Source organism: Rhinolophus sinicus, linkage group LG02, assembly GCF_036562045.2.
Source record: "Rhinolophus sinicus isolate RSC01 linkage group LG02, ASM3656204v1, whole genome shotgun sequence".
In the NCBI taxonomy this organism is placed as follows: domain Eukaryota; kingdom Metazoa; phylum Chordata; class Mammalia; order Chiroptera; family Rhinolophidae; genus Rhinolophus; species Rhinolophus sinicus.
The window spans coordinates 144,546,987-144,562,185 of NC_133752.1; the positions used below are offsets into that span (position 1 = coordinate 144,546,987).

Below are 15,199 nucleotides of genomic sequence, written 5' to 3' on the forward strand. Positions count from 1 at the left end.
AACCCTGTACTCATTAACATTAACCCCTGACGCTCCTCACCCAAACCTACAGGGACTGATTTTATCTCCAACATTTTAATGTTCATTTTAATGTTCCTAATTTCACTCTTGGATAATAATCTGATCTTGAATTTGGGGGGAGGTAGTTATATTGCTATTTGTTCCATGACTTGATTCTGTATGCCATTCCAAGACCCCCTTAAATCCTAGGATGACATCCGCTGCTCTCCTTTCTGGTAAATAGTTGCAGAATGAGAGGTGAGCAAAAGGGAGTTTCTTTTAGGGGTGGGTGCTTCATGTTTTTGCCTTAACTGTTCTTCAGTTACTGCATTTACCTCAGAAAGACCCAACTGTTTCACTCTGTATCATGATACACAGAGGTCTTTTGTAACCTGCCCTTTCCAGTTATATTTCTAAATAATGCAGTGATGAAGAGCAGGCTCTGAAGATAAATTTCAAAATCTGGTTTTCTTGTTTATAAACTGGGTATAACAACAGTGCCTATTGTTTTGGGATTGAACTGAAATAATAGATGTAGAATACTATATATTCTACATTATCCATACATACATAACACAAATATTAGCTATTATTTTCTCTTGGCCATTACCAACCCCTGCCTCCAACTTGAAAACCTGGAACTTGCTGATCCTTGAAGTAAAGAAGAATTTTATACCTCTATGGCTGCTATTATCTCCATTCTTGCCTCTCTGAACAACTCCTACTTATGTTCTTCGAGGTTAGCTGAAATTTCACCTGTAGCTTCTCTGTAGCTTACTCAATCTCCTTTACTTCTAAGAACTAATTACTCCTTGTGTTTCCATAGCACATTGAACACCTCTCCACTATAGCACTTCCATTGTACTATAATTATTTGATTTTTTTTGCCACTGCAGTTCTTGTCACATAGTAAATATCTAATGGTCGAATTCTATTAATGTAAGACTACAACGCCTCTTTGAGTTAGTGAACGATCGAAATACACATAACCAATAACTAAATCGATTCTCTAAGAATGGACAGAATGGGGGAGGTTGCAAATTTAAGATGACTCTTAATAAAAAGAACTATATCATAGAGGAGGTGGTGGTAAGAAGCGATTTTAATAGGATGGACTTAAACCTGCTTTATTTAAAGTTTTACATATGGAAAAAATGGACCGTTACCTACCACATGATTTTTATCCATTTATACTACAAATATTTACTGCAAAAACGCTCTTTTGGGCACAGGAGTTACTGTCCTAAGTGAAAGACTGTTTTGAAAGTGCGCTGTAAATTTAAATTACGGTTATTAGTATTGTTGAAATCTAAAATTGATGAATCTAGCAGGCTTGATGAGTTTAAGGTGGACTGTGGATCGCAGTGGACGTGCATTGGTGGCTTGAGGCACAGGTAATGCGGAGGTCGCGACCGAGTGAGCGAGCGAGTGCGTTTGCGTGTAGGTGTGCAAGAGCATTGGGGAGAGCGCGTGTGCGTGGTGGGTGGGTGGGGGAGCGGGCAGGTAGGGGGCGTCTGCAGGCGTGGAGAGAAGCACACAGGAAACAGCGACGCGCGGGGCGCAGGACGCGGTGACGATTACGCCGGACGTGGTGACGTTACGCGCAGGCCGCAGCGGGGGGCGGACTCTGGGCCTTTATTCCCCTTCTGATTTTCCCCCTCCCCCCTTTTCTCCCTTTCCGGGTTTGGTTCCCCCCTTTTCTCCCCCTCTCCCCCCTCCTTCCCAAGCCCCTTTCCCCTCCCCCGCCCCAGTCCCCCTGCTTCCCAGCCCCGGGCCCTGGGGAAACCCCCGCTGAGAAGAACCCGCCCCCAGAAGCGCGCCGCCGCCGGCCGTCGGGGCGAGCCGCAGCCGAGCGGCCGTGGGCCCGGGCGGCGGGCGGAGACGCGGGCGCCCTCCCCGCTACGGCCCGCGTGAGGTGAGGCCACCTCCCGGCGGAGGGGGCGGGCGGCGCGGGCGGCCCGTGGGGAGGGGGCGTGGCGGACGGGCGGGCGGGCGGAGGCCCCCGGTCTGGGTTCCTCGCGCTGGGGCTGCCTGGGCCGGGGGCGGTGGGTCAGGGCCAGAGCCTCCCGGGAATGACGGCCCGGACGCCAGAGACTCCCCGAGTGGGCGCGGGGTGGAGGGCGGGGGCTGGTGCTACCTGTGGCCTGTGCGGTGGCACATAAAAATTGTTGCGCCCTGGTAGTGCTCGGGGCGAACTAGCTCCATGTGTTTCTTGGGTCTCCGTTTTCCTTCGAGCATTGGAAAAATGGGAGGGGAAGGTGTTGGAGTGTTTCAAATCATGTCGGTGGCCGAGTTTATTAGGGGACAGGGATTTGAGTTGGAACATACAGGGAGATGTTTCTGGAGCTTAAAAGTTGGGCCTACTCTAAGCTCATAACTCACTTGGGCCTCTGAAAACTCTTCTCCATTTCGCTTTCCTGTAGAGCCAAACATTTTCAACATTTGTGACCGTTAGCCTAGTACTACTGCAGAGTATTTATTTACTTAAAGTGAATTGTTCTTGTATAACGATGAGAAATCACCGAATAACACGAACAGCCACAGGGGATCATGAAACCAAAGGAAGGTGTGGGAAAAATTTAAATTTAGATCCCAGTTGGGTGAACGTTCTGGTATATATTTTTTTCAAGTAAACTTAACTGAAATTGAGAAGCTGGAGTCCTGGCTGATGTTGGTGGGCAACATGGAGACTGGGGAAGAGGGAGGTGACAGGTTCCACTTAATGTCACAAATTTCTAGCATTTTATTGTATTTTGGGCTAGTCATATTGGCACTTGAATTAGATTTGTGGCTCTTGGTTTTCACTAATTTTTTGTTGTTTGTTTTCTTCAGTATTTCCTTTATTTTCCCTTTGTGGGACCTGCAGCATCAAGACAAAGATGGTTTAGTGGCAGAAAGTGGTAGATTAGGTTAATTCAGTTCATTTTTTAGTTGTATTTTTCTTCCCCTGTTGCAGTTCTCTATAGGATTGAGAGAACTAGAACCTTTCTTGAAAGTCTGATGAACTGACAGTAAAAGTTAAATTTCAGAGTTGAGTTCTAGATGTCTTTATGTCCAATATATGAGCTATATTGTAGATCTCCACTATTTAAAACAAACTTTTAAAAATGTGAATGTCTAAAAATAGGGTGCCTGATATATTTTTAATGGAAAGGGAGTCAGAAGAGGAGATGGTTTCCTGTCTCAGAATAACAATCATAGATTTTACAATTGCCTTTAAAGCTCTAGATGTGTAGCACGCTTTTGCCCCCAGTATAAGCTCTGGTCTTCTGGCTGTTCCTTGAGCACACCAGGCACACGTCTGCCTCAGGGTCTGTGCACTGATTTCCTGGATCTTCCTGGATCACTTTTTCCTCTTAAAGCTGCACAGCCTTGTACCCTCCCTACCTCAGGTCTTTCGTCAACGTTACTCTAACAGTGACATTTCCTTGGCTATCTAAATTGCAAAGCCCCTCCCCACATACATTTACTTAACTCCCTATCCCACTTCTCTGCTTTGTTTTTCTCCTTCCCCCTTATCAACCTATAACATACTATATATTTAGTCTCCCTCATTAGAAAATAAGTTTCTTGAGGGCAGATAGTCCTGTTTTGTTAATCGCTATATGCTCAGCACTGAGCATAGCACTTGGCCTGCATTTGGTACTCAAGAAATTTATTGACTGAATAGGTGAAGAGGAGACTTTTTAAAAAACTCTCTTGTGAATTTCTGATCATAATTGGTTGTCCTTGAACGTGTGGAATACATTTTCACTAGGATTTTGTAAGGTCCTCGTTGGAAGAAATTGAGATTTTTTTTTTCTGTCAGTTCTTGTCACATTTCCGACAGAAATTTTGAGCTTTCAGGTCATTGAATGAAAGCACTTTGAACGCAGAGGGTGGAGTGTAGGGGCTCTTTGGTGTTGGTGGTCTTAGAGGAAGATTATCTCACACCTCATGTGGCTGGATTTCTACCTACTGTTTCAGGCTCTTCCCTTGAGGTTTGTTCACATCCCTGATGAGACAAATACCACCATCTTTACTCCTTTGGCCCCAGAGAGCTGAGCAAGCCGGTTCCACTTTGAATTTTTCAGTAGACTGAGGATGTTAGTATTTATAGTCCAGGCTGTATAGGTTAGATTCCCCCCCCCCCCCCATTCATATGGAGACAGTTGAGCTCAAAAACCATAATAATAGCTTTCTCTAACAATGGTGGAGTGTTTGGTTCTGGGGAACATTTGATACTTTTTTTCACAAATCCATTTTGGGGGGCATTTTTAGTAACTAAATTCTCTATTAAGTCTGAGAATCAAAAGGAGCAGGCCCCCTGAGTTCTGTGGATCATACCTCATTTATTTTTTCATTTCTTATTTCTTCATTGGTGCAGTTACCTTCATTGACCTTCTGGCCAGAGTGGCCTGGATGAGATTTCTCTTTGGGTTTGAGGCAGTCCTGGCCACTGTCCTCCAGCTTAGGGTGAGGTAGTGCTTTTAACACTTTGTGGGAATGCTGGTGACAAAGCCAAAGGTTTTGCTTAAACCTTTGCTCGGACTTTGAAAGTTGCCAGGCCAATGAGAGAATGGTTTGAGGGAAGGGAGTAGAAGAATTGGGGATCTTATATCTATTGGACAGGATTTGGTCTGAATATTACTAGTGTAAAGAAGTAAGAGCATCAGAAGTATATTAGTAATTCTCATTTTGTGAATTAATAGTTCTCATTTTCTGGTGTTATTTAGCCAGATTGATAAAAGCTTCTACCAAACTTCTATTGTCTCCTTTTAAAACCTTTCACAAAGTTTCTAGAAAGTCTTTCTCAAGCTTGAGAAATACGCATCTCTATGCTATATTCTCACCTCTTACAGATAAATACTGAGTACTGACAATGGTTTAAGTGTAGGTAACGGTTTTTGAACGAAGCATTGCTTATTCCTGTGCCAGATCTTTTCATGAACTCAAGGAAAACTTTCAGGAAAAAGCAGATTTTGGGGAAGGGATAAAATGTTGCATTTTGGTTACATGGTCCCAGGAAGTGCAGAGGAGAGTGTGTGTGTGTTTAAGATTTTCCTATGCCTGGTAAGATTGGATGAGGGACTCTGAGTGTACCTCTGTGGAATGTGCTGCCAACTTACAATAGGACAAATAACTGGACTCATGACTTGAATATGTGTACATGAATACAGTTGGTGGGTCTAATTTTAGAGACCTTCTTCATACACAGTGGCCTCAGTATTTTCCTCCGGCTGTATCCTTCTCACCCTGTGTAGAAAACATTCTGCTTAATAGTCTTTTAGTGGTTAACTTTTGTTCTTACCATGGTTGCCAATTTAGCAGTTATAGCACCTGTTCCATCTCACCAATGAAATCATTCTGTCCATTCTTTCTTAAGTTTGAGTTTATTTCTGAAAACAGATATAGAAAGTTTTCATAACCTTAATTTGTTTTGACTCCTCTCTGAGTTTCCTTAGATTTCCTTAGCATATATCTGTTTTCTCCAGTACTTTTAAAAAATTGATGTTGAAAGCCCTTAATTATGATAATCTGCAGTGATTTTATCAGTTTTACTTCGGATGTAGGGAAGGAAAGATTCTGGGATGCCTCTTAAATCCAGGTGTTCTTTTTGCTTTTCTGCAGGATGAGTTGTTCAGTCCAGGTGTTTGAGCCCATACTGAGAAAGCTGTTTCAACTTTCTAGCTTTGACAATGTTTCGCAGAGTGCTTTAAAAAGAAAGAACTGATCAAATTGGAAATCTTCAGTCTAGAAAAGAGAGAGGGTAAGGAGTAAAGGTGCAAAAGCTTCAGGAAGTCATGTCTCCCAATCGTCAAAACGCTTTTTGTATTTTTAAAGGATTCATTTTATTCTGTTTCTCTTTAGTTTGTTAATCACAAAAGCATCAAAAATCTTTTCATTTCCTTTAATTGCTTACTTACTGTCACAATGTGACTTTTCTAAATTGTCAAAGACTTCGAGTTTTCCTGGTAAGTAATTTTCAGGCCTTTTTGGGTATTTTCTTAGGGGAATAAAATGAAGCTAGTTGTTAAATGCTCTCGTTAGGTCTCTTCCCTAGCTAAGACCAATGTTCCGATTATTTCATTTCCCTATAGGCATTAATAGTATGTTTTACAGTTGTTGTTTTTTTGTTTTTTGGTTTTTTTTACGCATCGAAGACTTCAAAATCTTTTGCAAGCAAGTGAAAATTAATTTTGAACCCATATAATTTTTCTGAGGTCCCAAAAGATCTCAACTTAAGTCCTTATCCTACAGAGCTAGAAGTGTAAAGATAATCAGCAGGGCTTAAGAGAACTGAGTTTATTTCTCGTTGCCTTTTTTTGATTATTAGCCTATAGTGAGAAAAGAAAGAGAAAAACTGGTCTACAGGCTAGTCAAGTTCCATCTTGATCTCTTGGAGGTATTTTTGCTCCCACTATTAGTTTTCTGTGCAATTATTGTCTAATGTAGAGAATAGACAGTTTTAACTTCATTAACTAGTTTCCTCTGCCACTTGGCCCATTATCTTCCTTATGTGGATGCTTTTGGTATATTTCATGGTGGTAACATTTGTGGTGCAGTGTTTATTATAAATAATGATCAAAACCATATTTCATAATTGCTAAGTACTTTTCTCTTTCCTAAAAGCTCATTGGACCTTAAAGTGATGCCAATATTTATATTAAAATACTAGATTTTCCAAATATGCAGTTCATATTTTTTGTGGGGGCAGTGTTTTTGTTGCATATGTCAGTTGCAAGAATTTATGCATGGTTTTGGCATGTGAGTAGCATTATGGGCATCAGATAGTTCTTCATCCCTTGGAGAAGGGTGGTTCAGACTTGTGAAAGTTTCTTCCTATAAGCTTCATAACAATTAGGAGGAAAGTAATCAAGGCAGTGACAATCCAGACTTAATAATGGATATATTTAAAATACATTTTCTCTCTATACTCATATATTGTTCTTTCTCCTTAACCTAGCTTTGTGATTCTGTGACAAAAGAGAAGAAAACTTAGGATGGTAACCACCTGCTAACTTCCAGGAAACAGTGTGGTATTGATGGGTAGCAGGTGAATGTGTACCTAAGTGACTAAGTGGTCACTTAGTGTTTCTAATGCTATTGGTGGAGGCAGCGGCCAACAGCCATCAAAATCAATTGAAAGAACATGATGGACATTGTTGTTAGGTCTAATGAACCCCTTTTCATCCTTGCTTGGTTTCTCTGCAGCGTTTGTCACTGTTGATCCTTTTTCTTGAAATGTTTCAGTGACATGACTTCTTTTCCACTTGTATTCCTGGCTCTTTTCTCCTGCTCATCCCTTAATTGTGTGTGTTTTCGTTAAGGTTTCTGTTGTATTTTCCCTGTGTACCGCTGATTCTTAAACCTTAACAGCATAAGCATCTCTTGGAGAATTGAAGAATGTGCCTTATGAAAGCCTTTATGATCTGGCCCCTGCCAGACTCTCTGACCTACCTTGTACCACACTTCCCTAATCTTAACACATTTTTTGCGGGAAACGAGTAAACTCGTCATATCGCCTCTAGTTGGAACCGGCAAAAATTTTGCAAAGTAAATAAATAGAGACCTCTTTTTAAACTGAAACACTGAAAGTTTCATAGAAAAATATCAAATAGATCGAAAGATATGAATATTTTACGGAAAGTCTAATTTTGGCGAGAAAATGTCAAAAAAGCCCCGCGTTACGACGCGATTTGGCAGGAAAATGCCCGCTTACAAAAACTATGCCCTAACCATAGCGGCTGTTTTCATGCGCTTATAGTCCGTTCTGCCTGAAATGCTGTTCTCCCAGATCTTCACCTGACTTAACCTTATTATTCAAGTCACAGCTCAGACGATTCCTCCATAGACCTTCCCTGACCATCGTATCCAAAATAGTTACCCTCCCCTTTGTGCTTCGTCACAGTCCTCTGTTTCATTATCTCCGTAGCACCTACCACTATCGTAAGTTATCTTGTTGGTTTCTTATCTGTAGTCTGGCTCACGCCTAGAACTTAAACCCAATGAGAACAGGGACCTTATTTATTTTATAACTGCTATATTCTTAGTGCCTAAAATAGTCACTCAGCACACATTTATTGAGTGAGTGAATGAATGAAATGTGGGATTTTGGGTCTTATTCCCAGAGATTTTGATTTAGTAGCTTTGGGGTGGAGCCCAGGAATTTGTATTTTAACAAACATTCAAGATGTTTCTGATAGCTCTGGTGAGTTGTCTTGGATGATTTGAAAAACATTGCTCTGCACAGTCTGTTAGTCTCAGCCACCCTGATGGCTTCACTTAGCATCTATTACTATGTATAAGCTGACAATTTGTCAGTCTCTGTCTCCAGTTCTCATCTCTTGCCTTAGCTCTAGGCTTGTTTATTCAGTGGTCTCTTAAACGTTTCCATTTGACTGTCATACAGCACCTCAAATTCAACATAACCAAAGCAAAAATAATTTTCCCATGGAAATGTGTCTTTCTGAGTTCTTTTTTTCTGTTAATGATGCCACCTAGTTGCATAAGCCAGAAACTTGGATGTCATACTTGAGTCCTTCTTACTTTTTAATATCAATAATCATAAAGTTATGTAGACTCTTATCTGCTAAATCTCTCTTGCATCTTTCTATTTTTCTCCATCAGCATTGCTACTTCTTTAGTTCTGGAAACTATCATCTCTCTGGAGAACTGTAATGGCTTTTAACTAGCCTTCCTGCCCTAGTCTTGCTTCCAGTTCTGTACCCTTTAGCCAAAGAAAACTAAATCTGTTATTTTCTCCTGCTTAAAACCTTTTAATGTCGTCGTCTTCTTGCTCCTAGTACAAAGGCTAGGCTTTATTTATTTATTTATTTTAAGCTATCTTGTTGCTTTACCTCACCTGCCTTATATTTTGCTGTTTTCCCTTTGCTTTCAGGGTTAGGCTTCAGCTACAGATTCATTACTTTTCTATTACTCTCCCTATTTCAACTTGCCTTCAGATACACCATTGTCTCCCCTGGATGCCTGTCCACCCCAAAACAACAAAAGCAAGAATGCTCACTGGTTTGAGGACCATGTTCTGGAACCCTTTCAGGGTCTCCCAAACCGCTTACTTTGCCTCTTTTGAACCAGTTTCCACAAAGGTGGCTTCCTCTCTGTCTGTACCTTACTATATTTCCCTCTGTACATTTCATTCTGAGTTTCTGTTCTCTCTGAAGTGAAATTCGCTAGGATGGTGATCTCTTCCTGTGCCAGAAGAGCTCTCTAGAGCATGTGATTTTCATCTTACTCCTCTACTAGCTGTAAGGAAAGAATAGGAAAGAAAGAAACTAGATGACATGAGGCTATGTTCTAGAGGTGTACAGAGGGTGCCAAAAAAATGTATACACATTTTAAGAAAGGAAAACTATTAAAATTGTAATAATATATACTGATAACGAAAGATGAATACAAGTCACATTTGACTTCTGCAATTACAAGAGGTGCTCAAAGTGGTTACCATCAGCATCCAGACACTTCTGATTACTGCAAACTACTGCTTGAGCAACGTTGACCAAGGTGTCCACTCGTATGCATTTTTTGGTACCCCGGTATGTTCTAGATTGTGATTTTGCCAGTTGTTTTTGCCCTCCTAGCTAACACCATATCCAAGAAAGATCATTGTTCAAGTCTTGATTTGGGCCAGAGCTATACTAAGGCCAATAACTGAACTGTTTGCCCTTGCTGCCTGTACCATCAAAGTTTTACCTTTGCTGTTATCGAGGTTATTTTCAGCCTTATATTATTCCTCTTTCCGATTCCCCTTATATACGTTTCGGGGTTATTTGGTTTAAAATTTATTTTCCTGTGTTTTATTCTCCATCCTGGCAGTATTTTTGACTATGAAGAAAGGGGAAGACCAAGAGGGTTTGCACTTGGAGTATTTTCCTTATATGATAGTGCAGAAATATTTCTTTTTCTTGTTTTTGAACCAAATGACTATGATGGCTGAAAAATTAAGTTATTTGACCAGTAAGATAGGAGGACTATTGAAAGGATACAAACCTATTTGGTTTCTGTGTAGGCTTTGTGAGGGAGTAAAATCAGAGCCAGTGCTTAAAACTTTGGATTTTTAAGCCTGTTTGAAGTTCTCTGAGGCTTTGCTTAACCATCATTAACTCTGCCGAATCAGTGTCTTTATATGTAAAACGGAGTTGATTGTCTGTTTCCTTTTAGCATAGAAGAAAACTGCCTTTTGGATATATCTCTTAAGGTTAAGTACAGTAATACTTTTTGATACATCTATTAATTTAAAAATGTAAAGACTTGAGATTGAACTTAATGGATTCTTAGGCTAGCTTCAATATTCTACTCCACCTAGGGTTAGCAGATAACACAGAAGAGGGACAAAGTTATCTGCAGGTACTAACTGAGCATACTTTCCATGTAGCTGGGATGTATTAATATTTACACCTGTTTGGTGGCCACAGCAAGTATAGCCTCACAGAAGACAGTCTATATTAAACATGATCAAATGACTGTGTTTCCCCCAAAATAAGACGTAGCCGGACCATCAGCTCTAATGCGTCTTTTGGAGCAATAATTAACATAAGTAAAATATAGTAAAATAAGACCCAGTTTTATATAATATAAGACCGGGTCTTATATTAATTTTTGCTCCAAAAGACGCATTAGAATTGATGGTCCGGCTAGGTCTTATTTTTGGGGAAACAGTACTAGTCTTTAAATAATGTCCTCCAGTGCTCTTAAATAAATAACAGCATTGAAATTAATATTGACAGAGAGTAAGTGGTGCTTTTTTTCTTTGTGCTGTCTTTTATTTTTCTTCTTTTTATTCTTTGGAATTTACATTGCTTTCATAAGTTTTTCTGTCTCTTGGTTTCTTATAGGTTGGGAAATGGCAATTGTCTTTTCAATTTAGTAGACTGGCTAGATTCAGCCATAGGATCCAGTCAGATCTGTAATGTTTTCTAGGCCTTGAGAGTCTCTTCTGTTTCTCTATTCTATGCTCTTATTTATTGTTCACTTGTGTTTTGCTCAGTGCCCACAGTAGAGGATACAGATTGAGCCTTACCTATGTATACATACAATCTGTCACATGAGGCCCCCTGAAAAGATTACAGATTTTCAATTAAGAACTACAGGCATTCACTTGCCACTGTTTCATTTTACCAAGCTAGCTTTTCTCACCTAACACAGATGCAATCCTGTTATCTGATTGCTTTGGTGCATTGTGAGCCTATCCTATTGTATTAGCTTAGAAATCAGAGAAACTGTCAGTTTATTTTTAGTTTGTGTTAGAAAAAACATTACCTATATGTTTTCTTCCCAGGACAGTTCTCTGTTAGAAGGTCTTCTTTTAGTTTCTGGTCCTTCTATATTTTTATAATAGAGAGATCTTTAAGTCAGGTTTGTAGAACTGTTTCCAAAACAGTACCTAACATCAAGAAAATTTATAAAAAGAACAACTCATTTCCTTTTCTTGAACGTTTAATAGATGTCCATTATTTGTTAGACATTGTTAAATGCTAAAGATACCAAGATAAATGGGACATTATCCCTGTCCTCAAGGAGCTTGTGTTTTCTTACAGATTACAAAAGACTAAATTACAAGGTCTTAAGTGTTACAAGGTGGTGATAAAAAGTAATGTGAGAGCAAGAAGGAGGGAAGGTTAACTCTAAATGATAGAATCAGAGTCAACTTTTCAAAGGAGGTGAAGTCTGAATTGAATCTCAAGGGATTAATTAATTCAACCAGTCTATGAATAGCTACAATATAGACGCTGGGGGTGTAAAAGAATGAGATGTAATTCTTACCCTCAAAGAGCTTAGACAGATCAATCTGATACTACAGCCTGATAAATACTGAGCTAAAGGAATGCACGAAGTGCTTTAGAAGCACAGGGGAGATCTGGAAAGGCTCTGTTAGGGAGTGATGCTCCAGCTGAATCTTGAAGGGCTGACAGGAGTTAGGAAACTGGCAAATTTGCAAATATGTGGAGATTAAATAACATACTACTGAACAATCAGTGGGTCAAAGAACAAATCAGAAGAAAACTAAATTCCAGAGACAAATAAAAATGGAAACATAATACATAAAATACAAAATGTATTGGATGCAGCAAAAGCAGTTCTAAAAGGGAAGTTCATAGTGATAAAGCCTACATTAAGAAACAAGAAAGATCTCAGCCTAACTTTAAACCTTAAGGAACTAGAAAAAGACGAACAAAGCCGAAAGTTAGTAGAAGGATGAAAATAACAAATACCAGCAGAAATAAATGGAGACTAAAAGACAGTAGAAAAGATCAATGAAAGTAAATTGTTTTTTAAAAAAGATAAGATAGATAAACCTTTTGTTAGCCTCACCAAGAACAAAAGAGAGAGGACTCAAAATCAGAAATGAAAGAGGAGACATCACGACTGGTGCCATAGGAAAAACAAAGGATCACAAGACAGTGCTGTGAACAATTATACACCAACAAATAGGACAACCTAGAAGATGTGGATAAATTCCTAGAAATATACAACTACCAAGACTGAATCATGAAGAAATGGAAAATCTGAACAGACCCATTATTAGTAAAGAGATTGAATCAATAATCAAAAGCTCCCAATAAAAGTTCAGGATCTGATGGCTTCACTGGTGAATTCTACCAAACATTTAAAGAAGAGTTAATGCCTCCTTTTCCCCCAAACTCTTCCAAAAAAAATAGAAGAGGGGGGAGCACTTCCAAACTCATTTTATGAGTCCAGCATAACCCTGATACCAAAATCGACAAGGATACTACAGGAAAATTGCAGGCCTATGTCCCTGATGAACATAGATGCAGAAATCCTCAACAAAATATTAGCAAACCAAATTCAATAACACATTGAAAGGATCATACACTATAATCCAGTGGAATTTATTTCAGAGGTGCAAGAATGTTTCAACATTTGCAAATCAATTAATGTGATATACCACATTGACAAAATGAAGGATAAAAATCATGATCATTTCAATAGATGCAGAAAAAGTATTTGACAAAATTCAGTATTCACTTATGATAAAAACTCTCAACAAAGTGGGTATAGAGGGAATGTACCTCAACATAATAAAGGCCATATATTATAAGCTTGCAGCTAACATAGTAGTGAAAAGCTGAAAGCGTTTCCTTACCACTTACTCAGTGTAGTATTGGAAGTCCTAGTTGGAGCAATTAGGCAAGAAAAGAAAGTTACCTTAATTGGAAAGGAAGAAACTGTCACTATCTGCAGGTGACATGATACACATAGAAGACCCTAAACCACCAAAAAATTGTTAGAACTAATGAATAAATTCAGTAAAGTTGGAGGATACAAAATTAATATACAAAAATGAGTTGTGTTTCTATACACTAATAATGAACTACTGGAAAGAGAAATTAAGAAAACCATCCCACTTACAATTTCATCAAAAAGAGTAAAATACCTAGAAATAAATTTAACCAAGGAGGTGAAAGACCTATACGCTCAAAACTGAGTCTTTGAGGAAAGAAATTGAAGGCACGTAAATAGAAAGATATTCCATGATCATGGATTGGAAGAATTAATAATGTTAAAATGTCTACGGTACCCAAAGCAATCTATAAGTTCAGTGCAATCCTTATCAAAATTCCAGTGGCGTTTTTCAGAGATAGAACAAACAATCCTAAAATTTGTATGGAACTACAAGAGACCCTGAATAGCTAAAACAATCTTGAGAAAGAACAAAACGGGAGGCATCACACTTTTTGATTCCAAACATTACAAAGCTATAGTAATCAAAACAGTATGGTATTAGCATAAAAACAGACACATAGATTAATGGAACAGAATAGAGAGCCCAGAATAAACCCATGCATATATGGCCAATTAATTTACAACAAAGGAACCAAGAATATACAATGGGGAAAGGATAGTCTCTTTAATATATGGTCTTGGGAAAACTGGACAGCCACATGTCAGAGTGAAACTGGAGCACTATCTTACACCATACACAAAAATTAAAATGGATTGAAGACTTGAACTTAAGACCTGAACCATAAAACTCCTGGAAGAAAACAGGCAGTAAGCTGCTGACATCCATCTTGGTGATGATTTCTTTTGGACTTGACACCAAAAGCAAAGGCAACAAAAGCAAAAACAAACAAGCGGGATTACATTAAATTAAAAAGCACTGTAAGGGAAACAAACCATCAACAAAATTAAAAGATAACCGGCTGAATGGAGGAAATATTTGCAAAGTATATATCTGATAAAGGGTTAATACCCAAAATATATAAAGAATTCATACAACTCAATAGAGAACAATAGAAAAGAAAAACATCTGATTAAAAAATAAGCACAGCAACTGAATAGACATTTTTCCAAAGACGTCATACAGATGGCCAACAGATACGTGAAAAGGTGCTCAACACCACTAATCATCAGGGACATGCAAATCAAAAACACAAAAAGATACTACCTCATAACTGTTAGAATGGCTGTCATCAAAAAGACAAGGTAAGTGTTTGCAAGGATATGGAGCAAAGGGAACCTGGTGCATTGTTGGTGAGAATGTGAATTGGTACAGCCTCTATGGAAAACACTATGGAGGTTGCTCAAGAAATTAAAAATAGAACTACCATATGACCCAGCAGTCCCACTTCTGGGTATATATCTGAGGTAAATGAAATCACTATCTTGAAGAGATATCTGCTCCCCCATGTTGATTGCAGCGTTATTCACAGCCAAGACAAGGAAACAACCTGAGTGTTCAACAAATGAATGGATAAAGAAAATGTTACATACGTGCATGCACACACAATGAAATATTATGCAGCCATGAAAAGAAGGAAATCCTGTCAGTTGTGACAACATGGATGGAGAATGGACCTTGAGGCCATTATGCTAAGGGAAATAAGGCAGAGAAAGACACTGTATGATCACACTTACGTGGAATCTATCAAGAAGAAAAACCAAGCTTAGATGCAGAGTACAGATTGGTAGTTGCCAGAGGTGGGGGTGAGGGGTGGGCGAAATGGGTAAAGGTGGACAAAAGGTGCAAACTTCCGGTTATGAAAAAAACTAAGCCTTGGTGATGTAATATACAGCATGCTGACTATAGTTAATACTGTATTTTATATTTTGTTGCTAACAGATCTTAAAAGTCTTTGTATCACCGGGAAAAAAATGTGTAAATGTCTGTTGATGGATGTTAACTAGACTTACTTTGATTATTTTACAATATATACATATATTGAATCGTGTACAG

The 15,199-nt window shown here is 39.0% G+C and overlaps 1 protein-coding gene across 24 annotated transcripts in view; it reads left to right on the forward strand.

Annotated features, from left to right (window-relative positions):
* Positions 1-1,580: 1,580 nt before the first annotated feature.
* R3HDM2 (R3H domain containing 2) overlaps positions 1,581-15,199 on the forward strand; it is a 134,979-nt gene continuing 121,360 nt past the window's right edge. For 11 of the 24 annotated variants that reach the window (XM_074325522.1, XM_074325532.1, XM_074325531.1 and 8 more), the window contains exon 1: positions 1,721-1,915. The gene's annotated coding sequence lies outside the window, so the exon portion shown is untranslated. Of the gene's footprint in view, positions 1,916-15,199 lie in introns of all 24 variants that reach the window. The other 13 variants (XM_074325513.1, XM_074325525.1, XM_074325524.1 and 10 more) reach the window with 6 other exon arrangements.